General features: G+C 51.2%; 2 non-coding genes across 2 annotated transcripts; one reads left to right on the top strand and one right to left on the bottom strand.

Annotated features, from left to right (window-relative positions):
• Nucleotides 1-5141: 5141 nt before the first annotated feature.
• Nucleotides 5142-5223, top strand: TRNAS-GCU. Its single transcript has one exon. It is a non-coding gene; the product is annotated as a tRNA-Ser (tRNA).
• A 7412-nt stretch (nt 5224-12635) lies between these two features.
• Nucleotides 12636-12708, bottom strand: TRNAV-AAC. Its single transcript has one exon. It is a non-coding gene; the product is annotated as a tRNA-Val (tRNA).
• Nucleotides 12709-20309: the final 7601 nt, after the last annotated feature.

Raw genomic sequence — 20309 nt, 5'->3', positions numbered from 1 at the left:
TTCTACTGGGTTCGTGGAATGCATCAGCTTAAAAAAAAAACTTTCCTGCACGTAGCGAAGCGGGGGGAGGGGAGGAGTGAAATGCCGATGATCTTTTCTGTGTTTGGTCACCAAGGTACCAGACACGCAGGGGGTGGGGGGTGGGAAGGGTGTTGATTAGCAGGGAGCTAGCGTGGTATTAGCCATGCGTTGGGGGGAGGGGTAAATCACTGCAGAAGCCGAAAGACAGTGGCTTACCATGGCCGCATGCAAGCTGAATTCTGATGCCTGGACCGAGAGATCTGTAACTCCAGAGCTGCAGGCACTCACTATTAAGATGAAAAATGCGACCTTGTAGGGAAATCACATGTGCTAGGTGAATACTGCTTTTCACTGTGAAAGAGTATAACCATTGTTCTGTAAAATGTATCTTTCTAAATATTTATCTCCCTCATGCAGCTGCAAATTTTTCAACCATCCCTCCTCCATCCCAAAGGCTAGCACAGATAAGGCGGAGGAAAAAGAAGATGCGAGATGAGATGTTCTCGGATATTATGGAAGTTACACGCAATGAAAGAGCTCATCTGAATGAGTGGAAGGACGTGGTTTCAAATTACAGGAAAGAGGCCAGTGAACGTGAGGACAGGAGGGATGAACGTGAGGACAGGAGGGACAACCGAGATGAGAGGTGGCGGCAGGAAGACCGGCAGGAAAATCAGCGGTGGCGGCAGGAAGATCAGCGGTGGCGGGATGCAACTCTGGGGCTGCTGCGTGATCAAACTGACATGCTCCGGCGTCTTGTGGAGCTTCAGGAACGGCAGCAGGATCACAGAGTGCCGCTGCAGCCCCTGTATAACCACCCTCATCCCTCACCATGTTCCACATCCTCCTCACCCAGACGTGTAAGAACGCGTGGGGGGAGGCTCCGTGGACCCGCCCACTCCACCCCTGTGGACAGCCCAACCAGAAGGCTGTCGTTACTGTGAATTTTTTTTAATGGCCTTCTCCATCCCTCCTATCCTCCTCCCAAACCACACCCTTACTTCTCTATCTCTTTTTATAATGAATCAATAAAGAATTCATGCTTTTTAAATGAGAGTGACTTTATTTGCATAAGTAAGCTGTACTCGAAGGGGGTGGGGGAGTTGCTTACAGGGACTGAGTCAATCAAGGGGGTTGGGTGTTCATCAACAAACACAGCAGTCACACTGTACCCTGGCCATTGATGAAGCTCGTTTTCAAAGCTTCTCTGATGTGCACCGCTTCCTGGTGTGCTCTTCTAATCTCCCTGGTGTCTGGCTGCGCGTAATCAGCGGCCAGGTGATTTGCCTCAGCCTCCCACCCCGCCATAAAGGTCTCCCCCTTACTCTCACAGAGATTGTGGAGAATACAGCAAGCAGTAATAACATAGGGGACATTGGTTTGGCTGAGGTCTGAGCGAGTCAGTAATGTCCGCCAGCGCGCCTTTAAATGCCAAATGCACATTCCACCACCATTCTGCACTTGCTCAGCCTGTAATTGAACAGATCCTGACCACTGTCCAGGCTGTCTGTGTATGGCTTCATGAGCCATGGCATCAAGGGGTAGGCTGGGTCCCCCAGGATAACGACAGGCATTTCAACATCCCCAACTGTTATTTTCTGGTCTGGGAAGTAATTCCCTTGCTGCAGCCGTTTAAACAGAGTAGTGCTTCTGAAGACGCGAGCGTCATGAACCCTCCCTGGCCATCCCACGTGGATGTTTGTGAAACGTCCCTTGTGATCTACCAGTGCTTGCAGCACCATTGAAAAGTACCCCTTCCGGTTTACGTACTGGGTGCCCTGGCGCTGCGGTGCCAAGATAGGGATATGGGTTCCATCTATCGCCCCACCACAGTTAGGGAATCCCATTGCACCAAAGCCATCCACTATGGCCTGCACGTTTCCCAGAGTCACAACCTTTCGTAGCAGCAGCTTAGTGATTGCTTTGGCTACTTGCATCACAGCAGCCCCCACAGTAGATTTTCCAACTCCAAATTGATTCCCGACTGACCGGTAGCTGTCTGGCGTTGCAAGCTTCCACAGGGCTATCGCCACTCGCTTCTCTACTGTGAGGGCTGCTCTCATCTTGGTATTATGGCGTTTCAGGGCAGGGGCAAGCAAGTCACAAAGTTCCATGAAAGTGCCCTTACGCATGCGAAAGTTTCGCAGCCACTGGGAATCGTCCCACACCTGCAACACAATGCGGTCCCACCAGTCAGTGCTTGTTTCCCGGGCCCAAAATCAGCATTCAATGGATAGAATCTGCCCCATTACCATCAGGATCTCCAAAGCGCAGGGGCCCGCGGTTTGAGAGAATTCTGTGTCTACGTCCTCATCACTGTCATCGCCGCGCTGCCGTATCCGCCTCCTCCTCGCCTCGGATTGAAGGTCCTGGTTCACCATAGACTGCACGAGAGTGCGCGAGGTGTTTAAAACATTCACGATTGCGGTATGGAGCTGAGCAGGGTCCATGCTTGCTGTGCTATGGCGTCTGCACAGTTCACCAAGCAAAAAAAGGCGCGAAACGGTTGTCTGCTGCTCAGGGAGGGAGGGGTGAGGCTGTACCCAGAACCACACGCGACAATGATTTTTGCCCCATCAGGCACTGGGATCTCAACCCGGAAATGCCAAGGGGCGGGGGAGGCTGCGGGAACTATGGGATAGCTACGGGATAGCTACCCACAGTGCAACGCTCCAGAAATCGACGCTAGCCTCGGACCATGGACGCACACTACCGATTTAATGTGTTTAGTGTGGCCGCGCGCACTCGATTTTATAAAATCTGTTTTACAAAACCGGTTTATGCAAATTCGGAATAGTCCCGTAGTGTAGATGTACCCATAGATGCCCCAGGTACTACATGGGGGGGCTTAGGTTTGTTTCTGGACAAGAGCAGTGAGAGTTTTATTGCCTCAACATTTCAGTAGAAAAATTCAGACCCAAACTGTGTGTGGTGGGGAGGTCGATAGCGGTTTCTTTGGGTTTGATTTAGTTTGTTTTCTCATTCTCATTGTAAAAGCCTTTGATGATTTTGATGGGAACAATGTTTGTGGAAGGCCAAGGACAAGTAAGAAAAGTTAAAAATCTGCGTTGGCGTGAGGGGGGTCTGTGTGGGCCAGGGCAGGGGTGGAGATTTTCATGGGGAGGGGGTTGGGGATAAACGAGAGGCTTTTGCGGGAACACAGGGGGATGTTTTGCAGTTTAACCTCCCCACTTCCCTGTGCTGCTGCCCAGCTCCGACCCCACTGACACCCCTGTGATGAAGTGGGAATTTACTGGATGTTCTGTTTGCATCGTGTGTGTACCTCAGTTTCCCCTATTTGTTGCACGATTATCTAGGTTAAAGGTCCAAAATGTGGGGTGCACCCTGCCAGGGGGAATGGAGTAACATTCAGGGGGATGCAGCTGGGCCCGGGCCAGTCCCCATGGGGGGTGGGGAGGAGGAGCCACCCAGCTCCACTCTTGGCTCCAGCCCCAGCTCTGGCCCCTGCCTCAGCCCCCTTACCCCTGCCTGTGTCCCTTCCCCGTTAGCTGCGGCCCCACACCCAGCCACGACTCGGGGGGAGCATGGACGGGGTGGGGGGCATGACCCTGAAGTGTTTTGGGACCACGGATCTCGGTGGTGGGACAAGGGGGTTAAATCTTGGCAGAGACCCCCAAAGGGCAGGTGTGGCTGCTGTCGAGCTGCCTGGGCCCAGACAATGGCCACAAATTCTGTCTCCTAGCAACCGATGGCCGGGGCGCACCTGCTGCAAGAGGGCAGCTGGCTGGGAGGAGTCGGAGAACAAAGAACGAGCTGGAGGCCAGGTGAGCAGGTTTCCAGGGAAACAGGACAAAGGACAGACGAGGGGCAAAGGGCCTGGCTGAGTTGGGCTGTTGGGAGCAAGGAGTCTGCTGGGTTGGGACTCGAGGGGAGAGCCCAGGCTCTGAGTTCGGGGTCTCCCCAAGATGGACGTTGCTGAATCTTCCTGCTTCCTGTGCAAACACAGAACTTTCCCAGGCTGGATCCCAGACCCCTAACAAACCTTCTGTTGTACAGCGCTGGCTGAGAGTCACTGGTGACTGTGGAAGTTGGGGGTGCAGGACTCCCCTTTGGGGGGGGGGTGAGGCTTTCTGAGGTGTCCGATTCAGGTGGACTCACTGCAGGAAGCTCCTGGTGTGGAACAGGGGGGCTGAAAGGTCCAAGGTCAGTCCCAGGAGGGGCTGAAGCCAAGGAGGCTTCTCCCAGTGAGGGCGTCCCCTGGGGGTGTCACACTGAGGAGGCTCCTGCCTGGGTTTGACTCCGAGCTGTTCCAGAGCACGGAGCCTGTGTGCCCGTCACAGCCCCCCAGCATGTGACCTACAGGCTCCACACTGGCAAAGCTCCCTGTCCCTAGGCTTTAGCATCACTAGCCCCTGCTTAGTGACTAGGGGTCAGTATAGGGCAGCGGACCCCAAAATGTGGGGCGTGACTCCTAGGGGGACACAGAGGAAGATTGATGGGGGCACCTCAGGGCCTGAGCCAGCCCCCATGGAGGGCAGGGAGGGAGCCCCACTCAGCCCCACTCTGTCCTAGCTCTTCCCCAACCCCACCCTCAGCCTGGGCCCGTGGCTCCCAGCCCGGCCTCGACCCCCTTACCCTTGTCCGCACCCCTCTCCCCAGCAAGCAACGGCCCCACTCCCAGCCCTGGTTCTCGACCGTGGCTTCCAAGGGGCCACAGCCATGGATATGAGGGCGCAGTGTGAAATGTTTGGGGACCACTGGGTTAGGGTGACGTCCTCAATCACTTCTCTGCCGTCCAATGAAAGCGATTCCTCCCCCACCCACCCCTCCGTCAGGACGGCCTAGGTATGTTCTGCTGCCCTTCGCTCGTACAGGAAGGAGAATAACATTTCATTGCACTCAATGCTAAAGTGATTTGCAACCCACCACCATCCCAAACTGGTCATTTTGGGGAAGCGGCCCCCTCATGCTGCATAGCTAGGCAGAGCAGGGGTGTCTGTGCAAACACGGCCTGTTCCTGAAGTCTTCCCCCAGCTCCTCACTAAATGTGAGGGGGGAGCTCATTCAGCCCCTGCTTACGCTTAGTATTTTAAAACTCCCTAGTGTCCCTCTCTCTGCTGGCCTTAGATTTCTCCTCCTGTCCACTTCTTGATAGCTCAGATGAGGTGGCCGAGTGGTTAAGGTGATGGATTGCTAATCCATTGTGCTCTGCATGCATGGGTTCAAATCCCATCCTCATTGGCTGCATTTAGTCTTCACCCTCCTTTATAGACAACCATCTCCCCCCTTTGGTACAATGACAGATCAAACAATGTTGCTTCTTGCAAACAAAAACCTTCTCAGAATCTCTCCCCCACCCCCCCTTTGCTTCAAATAAAATGTCTAAATCCCAGATTTCTAAAAAAAATTCTCTAGTCCTGCATTTCTTAGTTTTTATCTCAAAAGGGAACAGCCTCATAATCTCCCCCAAACACCCTGGGACCTCCCCAAATAATTAAAATACCCCCAACCTGAGCAAGGCCACAGCAGTGAACCAGAGCTAGTGTCTAGGCCAAGCTGTTCTGAAGGAGACAACTCAACCATTTTCTCTCTGCTTCCCTTTCTGACTGGGAAAACAAAATTCCCCAAACTGAAAATTTTCTGCTGAGAAACCACTACTAGTCTGTTTGGGGACTTTGGTTTGAATGTACTATTATTATTCTCTTCTGATTTCTGAATCAGTTTTGTCATCCAGGTGTATTTCCAGCTGTTGAGTTGTGGGGGAGAGAGGCCAACTCATAATGTCTCTAACCCACCTGTCATAGTTTCTTCCAACTTGCTAGGAAGTACCTTTGCTATGATGTGAGTCAAGCAGTGTCCACTGTCGCTGTGCTATCTCGGAGAAATCTGCATTGTACACGGTTCCTGCCTGGGATAGTCCTTGGGAGTGTGGTTCCTTTAATGGGCCAGCAGCGAGTCTGGCTCCTCCATTGTCACACCTGAAAGGCTGGTGGTGGGCATTTCCCAACCTCATCTCAGTCACACACACAGAGCAAAACTTCCCAGCCAATGCTACACACACAATCCAACACAATAGTAATGTTCAACAGACCAAGACTTTTGAAATGATACCTCACCAGGCAGACTTTGTACAAACCGTATCATCATTATATGAGAGTGGTGAATATGGGGCTTCCAGGGTGCTGCTTTGAGCACAGCGTGCCACACCTGGGCTGACATTGCAATGAAGATGTACCCTTAGAGTCCATCTCTCCTGGGATAAAGATGGCAGCATGGCTGGCCTGGACCATCTGACGTGGGCTCATGGAGCTAAAGCTGAGAGGCTAAAAACTGTGGTGCAGATATTTGTGTTCACACTGAAGCCTGGGTTCGGAAACCCTCACCCCTCGTGGGGTCTCAGAGACTGGGCTCAAGACCATCTGTCTGCACTGTAATTTGATAGTCTTGCAGCCCAAGCCCCATAACCCTGAGTCAGCTGACCCGGGCTTTGCGACAGGTGCCCTGGGTGTGTTAATCGCAGTGCAGACATAACATTAGGTTACGTCTCCAGTGCAATGAAACACCCACGACTGGCCCGTGTCACATTAATCAGGGTCATGCGGCTTGGGCTGTAAAGTTGCAGTGTCCGTGTCTCGGCTCAGGCTCAGTCCCCTGCTCCAGGAGCCCAGAAGGTTGGGAGGGAGTTTAGCAAGTGGAAATGGTAAAACCGCAGTGGAGTATTACCCTGGACTCATGGCATTTCTCCATTGGTCTGTCTGCTTTGTGGCAGGGACAGAAACACGTCCTGCTGCTTTTGTTATTTCAAGGGGCAGGTTAGGATTTTCATTTTCAGACACAGTGCACAAAACAGGACTCAACCCTCGGCATAAACTAACCGAGCTGCCCACAGATTCTGGCAGCCACAATGAGCATTTGGTGTGAGAGCTCAGACCTGCCCCTGTCCCAGAGGGACGGGGTCGTCTGTGAGGGGACTGGACCACAGACCTATCAGCTCCTAACTCCCAAACTTTCAGTAACTCTATCATCAGTGCCTGTGAGTGTAATTTAAACCAGAAGAAAAACCACACTAGGCTAGACCGAAGGTCCATCTAGCTCTGAATCTTGTCTTCTGACAGTAGCCAATACCAGGTGCCCCAAAAGAAACTCAGTAAAGTACCACTGGAACTTGAACCCAGGATCCCCTGTATACAAAACAGTGGTTTTAGCCAGCTAAGCCATGGTGCCTACAGTTGCTGGGTGGACCTCCCACAGTGGGAGCTGCAGAGCACTCCCCCGCAACACACACACACACACACACCCTCCTGGTGTTGGGAGGGGAACAGGAGAAAGGACAAAAGAAGCAAGAAACGAAGGGAAAGGAGGGATGGATGGAGGAAAAGGGGAAACAAAAAGGACAAACCCTAATGTCCCCAGTGATTCTGAGGGACAAAATCCCAGGTGCGCAATAAGCTGCCTCCTTAAGCTCGTGTTTTCCATGCCTAGAATTCAACTGTCACCCCATGGATCAGACTGAACAGGTTTCAAGCCTCCAGGAGGCTCTTACCTTCTAAACAGGGACGGCTGTTTTCTAGTAAAATCACTAAAAGGGAAGGAGAAAACTCGAAAGAGGTTCCTCCTGGCGCTCACATCCGTGAACCCGAATACTCTCTCGGTCCTCAGAGAGAGACCTGGAGAAGGAGACTTGCTGAAGCAAAGCCACAGGGGTCTCTGAGGTTTCCCTGGCCCCTCGCCCCGGTCCTGCCTGGCTGATGTCAGCATCTCTCTGTGAGGTCACCACCTCCCCACCACCTTGGACCAATAGTCTGAGGTCCTGCAAAACGCCTTTGTGATGTCACTGCCACACCCCTCCCTTGCTGTGCCAATGTCCTGCCCCTGGCCAGGCACTTTGCAGGTTTGAGCTACACCCTGTGGATCACCCCACTCAAGGAGCATTCGTTCTAGGCAGCAAGCCGGCTAGACAGGAAAACATCAGATGCTGCTCTCAATGCTACACTCAGTTTTTCAGAAATTAGTCAACTTTATGGTCAGAAGAGACCATTAGAGCATCTAATCTGACCCCCTGCATATCACAGGCCTCCTGTATGACACAAGAGCTACTTTTGGGGCAAACACATTCCAGAAAGGCATCTAGTCTTCATTAAATGACATCAGGAGATGGAGAATCCATCACTTTGCTTGGTAGCTTGTTCCTGTGGTCAATCATCCTCGCTGTTGAATCTTTGTGCCTTAGTTGTAATATGAATTTGTCTCTTTTCACCTTCCAGACATTGGGTCTTGTTAGGCCTTTCTCTGCTAGATTAAAGAGCCCTTTAATATCCAATCTTTTCTCTCCATTAATGCACTTCAACACTTCAATGAAGTCATCTTTCAATCTTCTTTTGATAAGCTGGACAGGTTGAGCTCTTTCAATAGCTCCCTAGAAGGCATTTTTCTCCAGCCCTCAGGACATTTGGTGGCTCTTTGCTGCCCCAGCTCCAGTTTCACAACATCTTTTTCAAATGAGGACATCAAATCTGGAGGCAGTATTCCAGTATCAGTCTCACTGATGCCGTGTCACCTCCTGTGACGTTACTGACATAATCTGTAACTGTATAGATCACCGTTGTGACCACTGTTCTATATTTGCAGCCAATATTGTAGAAAGGTTGTCATGTAAGGGGTCTATGGAGAGGTTCTGATTGGCTGATTATAATGATGCCATCTCTAGATGTGTATCATTTTTGTAGCTGACGTTATAAGTATTGGCTCTGTTCTTTCCATATTTCAAACTTGTGCTCTGCTTCCGGGAAACACCCCAGACAAGTTGGTATCAGTTCTGCCTAGCCTGCTTGATGGCCCATTAAGGACCATCAGCTATACAATCAACCCACTGAGAGAAGGCAGAAGGGACTTTGCTACAAACTGAAGCTCTGTACAAAGGACTGAATGACCCGTCCCAGTGGGGGATGTACTCCAGAGACTTGATTTGAACCTGCAGTTTATTCCATCACTGCTACAAGCCTGAACCAAGAACTTTGCCATTACTGTATGTGAAGGGTTCAAATCCATGTGCATTTTATATAACAACCTGGTCTATGGATTGTGCCACCTCTTTTCCAGACCCGAAGTCCAGAGTATGGTCAAGGGACCAGAGGCCTAGCAAATAGTGATCAGCTAAGAGAAAGCTGGGTAAACAGAAAGCCTTGCTTGCTAAGATAGGCCTGGTCAGCAAATTGCCAGGTGTTGGAGCTAAGAACTAAATAATTGTGTCTTATTCAGAGTTGCAGATTGAGCAAAGAATCCCTGTTCCTATTGTGTTAATCTCTTCTGTAGGGAGACGTTTTTCCCACAGAGTCAATCTTGAGTTTATGAAAAGTTGGCACCTCAGTTTAAGATATGGCATCCTTCCACCTCCCTTCCCAGGGACCAATGCCTGCCGTTAGACACACAAAAACAATCTTTATTGCCATATACTTTCACTGTTTCTTTGCTTTAACCCCTAGGAATGTACCTGTTGGACAATCAAAGGAGTTGCTCCATTCCTATGGACCTCAAATCAGAATTCAACATATATATTTTATACTAATAACATATTGTCAAAGTATTAATGAAATGTTAACTTGCTAACTTGAGACCATGGGTGGAGACATTATGTGACCTGTTAACCACTGGCTACTGTGCTATCTTGTCTTGCTGCAAAACTTATCCCAGGGTTTGGAACTGCCTACGCCGTCACTTTCCCCCACCCATGGAAAATCTATATATTCTATTGTAATTAATTAATTAATAGAGTCTCTGAGCCTAATAAGCCCACTCTGCCATCACTGTGTGTAATAAACTCCTATTCTTGACCTCTACACGGTGGAGATTTGTGTCCTTCACAGACACCTGCTGAATAAAGAGGAGATTCAGCATCCAGCTTGGCTGAATGTGTCTCCTCTCCCCACAGCTTGGTGATTTTTGAGGAAATGGAGAAGACTGCCTTTGCCTAGCTGTACATGGCTTGCAAAAGAAACAGGTCTTTTTGGTGACAAGTGTTGAAAGGAGCCATTAGACAAATGTGGAGACAGGAAAAATGTCCCCTAACTGAACTGGCATCTCTGGATGCTGAAGTCACAACACAAAGTACTAAACAGTATAGGAGAATGGCTGGTGTCAGAAGAGTCTCTACCAAAGCCTTTTGCCACCAGCAGGGGCCTCTCTGTGCACAGAACTCCTGGTAGTGTGATGGCTGCAGGCAGTGGAGAACTCCATTTTGGCATCTCTTTGTCGGTGAACATCTGCAGTGGCTGTTTAAAGGTCTCTGGATAGTGATCTTTGGGAAGAGCTGACTGAAGTGTCTTCCTAGTAACCAGGAGATCCTGCCTTGGCCTGACAGTTCTTCCTTGCAAGTCTTGAGGGAAATGGGGAACGTCTGTAGTTTGGAATTTGGAGGTGTTGTCCTGGACCATCAAATGGAACAGTTGCAAGTATTTTCTTGCAGCAGGTCCCATGGCTTAGCTGGCTAAAGTACCTGTCTAGTAAACAGGAGATCCTGGGTTCAACTCCTAGTGATGCCTTGTTGTATGGCTTTGTCTCCTCTGCTCACATTTTCCTGTGTCTTTCCGGGAAACAGAAGAGACCTCCCTTGTTATCCAAGTAATTGCTTGCTAAGGAAAAGGTTTCTTTGGAGAGAAACATTGGAAAGAATCAAATCACAAGCCTGGAGTTGATGAAAAGGCTGCTGTGAGTGGCATTAGCATGGTGGTTGCTTCAACTGCAATTGCTGCAACAAAAGAGCCTGCGCCACACGACCTTGTGATTCGCTGGGGATGTCTGCACACAGATGTCATGTCATCTTCCTTTTGATTGTCACTGATGAAAAATGGAGCAGCTGGGAGAAAAGTCCCAGAAGCACCTGCCAGGTAAAGTGGAGGTTAGAGATGCAGCACCCAGTAGTGCCTTGCCAAATGTGTCCACTCCTCCCACATTTTGATCAATCTTTTGAGGAAACAGAGAGGACTGCCTCTGCCTTGCAATGCACATGCTTCCAAAAGAAACCGGTCATTTTTTCTGACAAGTGTTGGAAGGAGGCACCTAAGAAACATGGAGACAAGGAAAAGGTCACCATAACTCAACTTGCATCCATGGCTCTTGAGGCCACAACGCAGAGCACTAAGCACTGTATGACCACAGCTGGGGACAGAAGGGTCTTTTCCAAAGGCATTTTCCACTTGCAGGGTCCTCTCTGTGCGCAGAATTCCTGATAGTTTGATGTCTGCAGGCACTGGAGATCACTATTTTGCCATCTCTTTCACTGTTCCAGTGAACATCTGCTGTGGTTGTTGAAAGTCTGTGATGGGATCTATGGGATGCAACCTGAACAGTGGGACCCCTGAGCCCTGTGTCCCACTGCCTGGGCTCCCTCTCACACTGTGATGCTGTGAGGAGCTGTGAATCTCTGGCAGATATTGCACTTACACAGACATCCACAGGTAGGGACACATCCAACTGTTACATGAATGCTTCTCCCAGCCACTCATAACACTAATGATAGAGAGCCTCCCACCAATTCCCCCAGGTCCGCAGCCTTGCGCCCCTGGATCATACCATCTTGCCTTAATCAGAAGCCTGATCAGTGTGAGTTTATTACACAGAGCCCACCCCTCCTTCACTGTGAATAGTACATGAACCAGCCTTGTAACGGAGCTGCGATTTCCCAAGAACTTCAAGGAAAATACACCAGTTTCATAAAACAGATTTATTAGCTACAGAAAGATGGAGTTTTAAGGATTATAAGTGGTAGGTATAAAAGATCAAAGTAAGTTACCATGGAAATTAAAGATAAATTCACAATCTAAACTTTACACCTTATTACGCTAGGCCGTAGTTCGGTTATGCCACAGGAAGGCTTAATGCTCGAGCTGCAGCGCATGCTGGGCAGGCTTAAGGCCGGGCTCCCCATGGCAGGAGAGAAGAAGACGACTCGGCCCCTGGAGGGGCAGGCTGGGGCTTCCTGGATCCCATTTGCTCACAGCCAGCGCCCTGCCCCCACTCCCATGTCATCAATGGCGACCCCAGGTCAGCCAGAATGGAGCAGCGGTTTTCACTGCACCAAGTCCACTTATGGCTTACAGGCAACTCCCAGACCCACCATCTCGGCCAGAAAGGAGCCCACTCAGCCTCGCCATTGCTGCTTTTCCGTCCCCCCAGAACCCCGCTTCTCCTGGGCTGCAAGGAGCCATCCCTGGGAAGCCAACAGGCAGGCACAGGATTCTGCCTCCCAGCAGCCAAGATCACCTCCCCCGGCTTTGCAGAACGAATGGTGATGCTCTACTAACCCCACTTAGCCGCACTGAGGTGCTTACTTTCTGCCCTGCCTTCCTCAGTTCGACTTTCCTCTTTTGCCCCATTCCTGCCTCACTTCCTCCTTTGGCAAGTCATGCAGAGGAGGCCAGCAGGAAGAGCCGGCCTCCACCGGCCAACCTCCCAGGGCAGAGGAGGCCAAGCCACAAGCCTCCAAAAAGTAACACGCCGCACTCCTCTAGGTTCTCCAGCCTGACGCCAAGGTGCTTTCTCCACTGCTGTCAGCACCCTCTCTCATGCAGCGGTTGGAGTTATCCCACAGACAGGCCAACAGGAGAAGGAGGAGGCCTTCCTGAACAGCAAGGGGATCTGGCAAAAGGAAGCCAGCATGTTTCTGCCTGGTTTTGAACCAGGGACCTTTTGCGTGTTAGGCAAACGTGATAACCACTACACTACAGAAACTCCATCTGCTTGGCTGTTGCTCACCCTCACACAGACTGATGGACAAACCTGGAGAAAGTGGTGACAGCCCTTCGATGGGTCAGCTGGCAGAGCAGAGGACTGGAGCGGGCACTCAGGAAGTCGTCCTTACGTCGCCCTTGTGACTCCAGCTTGAGGGAGAGCTGCTTTTTCTTCCCCTTGCTGACAAAGAGCAAGAGAAGAATGAAAGGTCAGGTGGGCCAACTCGGTGCAGAAGCCCATGCTGTTTTTTCCTGCTGCATAGCATGAAATGAGGGACTCGTGGCAGTTAAAGGAACTGCTGCACTTTCAGAAAACATCCCACCCGTGCACAAAGCGGGATAGAAGAGCCTGTTAGTCTAGCACGCTCCCAACTGAACTACTTCAGCAGCTGCTCGGTTTCTTTTTGGCCTCCTGCTTTTCTGTCTGGGATGTTGTTGTCAGCTGTGGCACAGAAAAAGGACGTCATTGCGAGCGGCCCATGAAGACAAGATTCACTTTTGCCTTCCTTGCTCGGCTTTACTCGCTTCCTCGCCCTATTCCTGCCTTAGTTCCTGGGTTACCTGAAGGCGACGGGGGGCCAGCAGTACCAGGAGGAAGTTGGGCAGCTAGACCCTGGTGGCAAAAGTCCTGCCACCACTTGCCACCCCACTCTCTTCCCCAGCGTCACATATTGGCCACCAGGGACTTGGGGCCCAGCAGCGCAACGGAAGGCAGTAGACAGAGCCACCCTCGCCTTGAAGCTCCGGCTCATTAAACCACATCTTCAGTCGCTGATGGCCAATGAGAGATCGACATCGCTTGCTATTTTAGCACTTGGAAATGCCATTGGTCAGTCATTGGATCTCTGTAATGCTGTTACAGAACAAATGAAGATAGAATCTCAGTGTGACATTCTATACCTTTGGGGGAGCAGCTGTAACCCCCATAATCCTCATTTTCATATCATCGTGATCTTACATATAGAGCATGACTTGTAAGGTATCAGGGAAAGGATATGATCTGCTGAAAGTCACTTCTCTACCCATAGATGTAGACCATTCATGCATATGAAGTTATGAGAATTGTGCAGTGTGGTTGTCACTGTGCTGCAAGGTGGGGGAGTCAGCCAAATATTAGCTCCCCAGTGGCAACAGCAAGGAAAATAACCAACACCCAGACAGGGTGTCAAACAACCCATCAACAGCCATTGTCCAGCAAGGGAGCTACAATGCAATGACTCACCTGCATGAGGACACCCCAGGGGAATTGCTCAGACTTGCTTGGAGAGACGCAGTGATGCTCACCTGACTCTGAAGGGGGGAGGGGGGCACAAAGCCATGAGGGAAGAAAGGACATGATAAAAGGAGAGACATTTGCCAGGCTTTATCTCTCTGTGTCACCTACATCTACAGACACCCCCACACCAAGCAACTGAAGCGCTGATGAAAGGGGAGAGCCTGACTGAAAAGCCACCAGCCAGCCTGTGGTGAGAAGCATCTGAGTTTGTAAGGGTACTGAAAGGGTTAAGATCAGCTTAGAATTAAAAGCAATGAGGAGTCCGGTGGCACCTTAAGGACTAACAGATTTATTTGGGCATAAGCGTTCGTGGGTAAAAAGCCGATTTCTTCAGATGCATGGAGTGAAAATTGCAGATAGAGGCATAAATATAGATTGGAACATGAAGCGACGGGAGTTACCATACAAGGGGCGAACCAGTGTTGAAGGCTAATTCAGTCAGGGTGGATGTGGTCCTCTCCCCATAATTGATGGGGAGGTGTCAATACCAAGAGAGGGAAAATTGCTTTTGTCGTGAGCCAGCTACTCCCAGTCCTTATTCAAGCTCAAATTAATGGTGTTAAGTTTGCAAATCAATTGTAACTCTGCAATTTCTCTTTGAAGTCTGTTTTTGAAGTTTTTTTGAATGGCTACTTTGAATTGTTGGGTGTGAATGTGTAAATATGCTATTGATTATACAAGTCCCGTATGATCTCATGATTTGGATTCCTGGTTTTTCACCCAGGCGGCCTGGGTTCAATTCCCAGTGTGGGAACAATGCAGAGCTTTTGCTCAGAGGGGAGGCAGGAAATGAAAGGAATGGGAAGGGATCCTGCCAGCAGGGGAGTTGGACAGTGTTGGAAGGGGACCCCAGAAGTGGGGTGGGGCAGTGGTCCTGGGGGGAGATGAGGGAAGGATCCCAGCTCTGTGGGAAGTTGACATTCTGGAGAGCACAGGCCTGGCATGGGGGGTGGGAGGAGTGAGTGTGTCCCTCTAAACCAGGGGTCTCAAACTCAAATGACCCCGAGGGCCGCATGAGGACTAGTGCATTGGCCCGAGGGCCGCATCACTGACACGCCCCCTTGCTGCCCCTGGCCCCACCCCCAATCCACCCCTTCCATGAGGCCCCGCCCCTGCCCTGTCTCTTCTCCACCTCCTCCCCTAAGCGCGCGCAGTTTTAATAAATATATACACTCAGTAATGCACCTCACTCAAAGGACAAAACACGCACTTAGATTTACTGCCTAAGGCTCTGGGAGGGAGTTTGGGTGGGGGAGGGGGTCTGGATGCAGGCTCTGTGCTCGATGCAGGCTCCAGGCTGCGGCAGGGGGTGGGGGTGCAGGCTTTGGGACGGAGTTTGGGGATAGGAGGGAGTGCAGGGGTGAGGGCTGTGGGGCTGAGGGCGAGGGGTACATGATGCAGGAGGGGGCTCAGGGCTAGGGAAGAGGGTTGGGCTGTGGGGTGAGGGCTGTGGATGAGGGGTTCATGATGCGAGGGGGCTCAGGGCTAGGGAAGAGGGTTGGGCTGTGGGGTGAGGGCTGTGGATGAGGGGTTCATGATGTGAGGGGGCTCAGGGCTAGGGAAGAGGTTTGGAGTGTGGGGTGAGGGCTGTGGATGAGGGGTTCATGATGTGGGGGCGCTCAGGGCTGGAGCAGAGGATTAGGGTGTGGGGGGATGAGGGCTCTGGCTGGGGCTGAGGATTAGGGTGCAGGGGGATGAGGGGTTCATGATGTGGGGGTGCTCAGGGCTGGGGCTGAGGATTAGGGTGCGGGGGGAATGAGGGCTCTGGCTGGGGCTGAGGGTTTGGGTTGCAGATGCTCAGGGTAAGGGAAGCCTGCCTTGCCAGTACTGGCGGAGGGCAGGCACTAGGACCCTGCACCCTAATCCTCAGCCCCAGCCAGAGCCCTCATCCCCCCACACCCTAATCCTCTGCCCCAGCCCTGAGCGCCCCCACATCATGAACCCCTCATCCCCCCGCACCCTAATCCTCTGCCCCAGCCCTGAGCGCTTCCCTTCGCCCCCCCCCAGCCCGGCCCCGGCGGGTCCCGCTTCCCTTCCCCCGGCCCGGCCCCGGCGGGTCCCGCCCCCCCCCCCCCCCCCCCGGCCCCGGCCCCGGCCCCGGCCCCGGCCCCGGCCCCGGCGGGTCCCGCTTTCCCGCCCCCCTTACCCGAGCGCGTCTCCGGCGGTCCCGCTCAGAGCCGCGTGGTGAGGGGGCGGGGCTGGGAGCTCCACGCCGAGCGCAGCGCTCAGCCCAGAGCTCCCAGCCCCGCCCCCTCCCCACGCGGCTCGGATCGGGGCGGGGCTCAGGCGCTCGGACGGAGACTCGGCGCTCTATGCGCCGAGGCTCCAGGAGAGGGGCGGAGGCGGGAGCCTCCGCTTTTCTCTTGGGGGCCCCTGCGGAGCTCCCCTGGGGAGCTCCGCGGGACGCAGGGAAGAGCTCCGCGGGCCGCATGCGGCCCGCGGGCCGCATGTTTGAGACCCCTGCTCTAAACTCACCACCAGCAGACTTGGAAGAATTACGTATTTGTTGGTAAATGTCAATTTCTGTGTAAAAACACAACCCAATGGCAAAATCTTTCCATCGATAATCATCAAAACTAACAGATGGGCAAAGTAAGAAACATGTTGCTTGAGAACTTATCCTATTCTAATCCTCTAGGGTTCCCTTTTGCCTTAGGCACCACCACGTGGGCATTTCATATCCCGCCTCATTTTCACACAGACACACAATTTCCTTTGCACAGATCCATGAACAGCAAAACCTCCCTGTGTCTATTGTCTGAGCCAGGGCATTCGATTCCACTGAAACCTTCTCTCCTGCAATGGCAATGGTCAGACAGAGGGAATGCGTCCACCTTCCCCCTGGCAGTGAGATATTCACTCTCCTCTTCATGCTGCTGTTGTTATTCCATGAGTCATCAAGGACAGAATAAAAAGCTGAGTTTACTCTAGGGTGAGGAAAGAAAGGAGCCACCAATGCTCTCAAAAATCTCAGTGCCCAGAGAAAACCTGCCTCTGTTATTGGACTCACAGAGGTGCTGGCAATACAACGGGAAAAGGGACTGTCTGAATTTCCAGGGCAGGGAATGAACAATCTACAGCAACATCATTAACCACAAACACACCCTCATCATGCTCCAGCCAGTAGGGAAATGGGCAGGAATTCTTGCTGTTCAGCCATGGCCACACGTACAGAGCTGCACAGCAGTGAGTGTGCTGGGGAAGCTGGTCTGAGCAAACAATTGGAAATGACCCTTCAGTGAGAACAGAACCAGAGTGTAGAAAGGCCCCTGTGTTAAGTGGTTGTGGCTGAGGCCTTAGGTAGCTGGGCTAGAAAACCATGGGTGTCTTTCTGTGAAGGTTTGATCCTTGCCAGCTAGGCAAGGCTGGTGTGTGGTGTCTCCATGGCTGCACTTCCAGGGTCTGATCACCCACGGTGCCATAGGGAGCCAAGCCTAGACATATTCAGAGGCTAAGGCCAGGTCAATGTTTCAAACAGTGGGTCTGTGCTGCTGCAGCTCAGTAATGGAGATGCTCTGTGCCAGGGTTTCTCAAACGTCCTTTCACTGCAACCTCCTTCTGCCAAAATAACTTAATACGTAGCCCTGGAAAGAGGGACTAAGCCCCTCCACTCGGGGGTGGGAGGAGAGCCAAAGACTGAGCCCCAGTGGGGGGAGGGCAAAACCAAAGCCTGAGGGATTCAGCCCTGGGTGGGGGGGCTCAGACTTTTGGCTTCAGACCCAGGACCCAACAAGTCTAATACCAGCCCTGGTGACCCCATTAAAACAGGGTCACGACCCACTTTGCGGTCCTGACCCACAGCTTGAGAACCACTGCTCCATGCTGAGGGGGGAGAGTTTTCCTGTTGGTGTAGTCAATCCACTTCCCCAGGAGGTGGCAGCTCTGTCAGGGGGAGAAGCTATATCAGTGGGGGTGCAAGCTGTGGTGTTTACCACATTTAAGAAGTTTAATCAAACCCCATTTTTAAAACCACCTGTGGTCTGGGAATGGCAAAGGAGCTCGATGAAGCAGGGTCTGTCCTTCAAAGTCCTGGAGATCATGATTCCATACTCCTGTTGTAATGGGGGTGTAGCTCAGTGGTAGAATGTTTGATTGCAGATCAAGTGGTCCTTTGTCCAAACCCAGGTGCCCTCTTAAAGAAAAAAATTCATTTTAATTCTTCATTATGTTCAGGAGCTCCACCATACGAGGATGTTTGAAATGAATGTGAGCACTCAGCATTTTGCTGTCCAAATGCATAAAACCCTAGCAAACCTGTCCATCAGCTGAAATCAGTTCCAATCCTCTAAGTGTCTAGTTTATGTTTTCATCAATTAAACAAAAGGGAACATTCCCTGAAGCAGAGCACAAGTTTGAAATACAGGCAGCATAGAGCCAATATTCATAATTTGAACTACAAAAAAATGATACACATCTAGAGATGGCATCATTATAATCAGCCAATCAGAACCTCTCCATAGACCCCTTACACGACCACTTCTCTGTAATATTGGCTGCAAATATAGAACAGTGGTCGCAATGGTGATCTATACAGTTATAGATTATGTCAATAACGTCACAGGAGGTGACACGGCATCAGTGAGACTGATACTGGAATAGCCTCCAGTTTTGGTGTCCTCATGTGAAAAAGATGTTGTGAAATTGGAGCTGGGGCAGCAAAGAGCCACCTAATGTTGTGAGGGCTGGAGAAAAATGCCTTCTAGGGAGCTATTGAAAGAGCTCAACCTGTTTAGCTTATCAAAAGAAGATTGAAAGGCGACTTCATTGAAGTGTTGAAGTGCCTTAATGGAGAGAAAAGATTGGGTATTAAAGGGCTCTTGAATCTAGCAGAGAAAGGCCTAACAAGACCCAATGGCTGGAAGGTGAAAAGAGACAAATTCATATTACAACAAAGGCACAAATATTCAACAGTGAGGATGTTTCACCACAGGAACAAGCTACCAAGGAAAGTGGTGGATTCTCCATCTCCTGACGTCATTTCATGAAGACAAGATGCCTTTCTGGAATGTGTTTTCCCCCAAAAGTAGCTCTTGTGTCATACAGGAGGCCTGTGATATGCAGAGGGTCAGATTAGATGCTCTAATGGTCTCTTCTGGCCATAAAGTCGACTAATTTCTGAAAAACCGAGTGTAGCATTGAGAGCAGCGTCTGATGTTTCCCTGTCTAGCCGGCTTGCTGCCTAGAACGAACACTCCTTGAGTGGGGTGATCCACTGAGAGTAGCTCAAACCTGCAAAGTGCCTGGCCAGGGGCAGGACATTAGCCCAGCAAGGGAGGGGTGTGGCAGTGACATCACAAAGGCCTTTTGCAGGACCTCAGCCTATTGGTCCAAGGCGGTGGGGAGGTGGTGACCTCACAGAGAGATGCTGACATCAGCCAGGCAGGACAGGTGCGAGGGGCCAGGGAAACCTCAGAGACCCCTGTGGCTTTGCTCCAGCAAGTCTCCTTCTCCAGGTCTCTCTCTGAGGACTGAGAGAGTATTCGGGTTCACGGACGTGAGCGCCAGAAGGAACCTCTTTTGAGTTTTCTCCTTCCCTTTTAGTGATTTTACTAGAAAACATCCGTCCCTGTTTAGAAGGTAAGAGCCTCCTGGAGGTCTGAAACCTGTTCAGTCTGATCCATCTGGTTACAGGTCACTTCCCTTCTCTATACCTCAGGCTCCTCCCCATCTGTCCAGTGGGAACAGGGACAGTTCTCAAACTCTGGGCAGTCGTGAGCCTGAGTGAGATAAGGGGCGATAAAGCCCTGTGTGAAGGAGAAAGGAGAGTTTCACGGTGTTTAGCACCAAGGAATTCTAAAGTTTGCTAAAATGTCTAGTCTGTGGAAACAAGAAATGGTCGGGGCCAAACTTTTTAACCACTGCCTTTTCTAAAGCCCATTCAGGGGTGTGAGTCCCTGTCTTTTCGGTACCTGGGGTTCTTTGCCAGCAGGAGAGAAGAGGTTCCTGCCTCCATTTTTGTGGCCTTAACAAACCAGGAGTTGTGCCCCAGTTCTCGTCTGAGATACCTGAAAAAGAACATCTTCCCATCCATGAACAAGACAGGACCTATCTTTCAAAGGGGAACAAAGAGACCCCTGGGCCTTACAGACTAGCTAGCCTCACTTCCATAGCTGGAGAGATACTGGAATATATTCTTAAACACTCAGTTTGTCAGCAGCACCTACAGGATAATTTGGTTCTTAGCACGAAGGATCATGGATTTATCAAGAACAAATCATTCCAAACCAATCCTCTTTCCTTCTTTGGCAGGGTTCTAGGCCTAGTGGAGGTGGGTAAACAGTATGAATGATGATTTGGAAAATGGAGTGGAGAGTATCTTTCTAAAA

This window comes from Mauremys mutica, unplaced genomic scaffold (genome assembly GCF_020497125.1).
Source record: "Mauremys mutica isolate MM-2020 ecotype Southern unplaced genomic scaffold, ASM2049712v1 Super-Scaffold_100036, whole genome shotgun sequence".
Lineage (NCBI taxonomy): Eukaryota > Metazoa > Chordata > Testudines > Geoemydidae > Mauremys > Mauremys mutica.
Note: the sequence above shows the minus strand (reverse complement) of the source record. Positions and strands in the feature narration are given on the sequence as shown.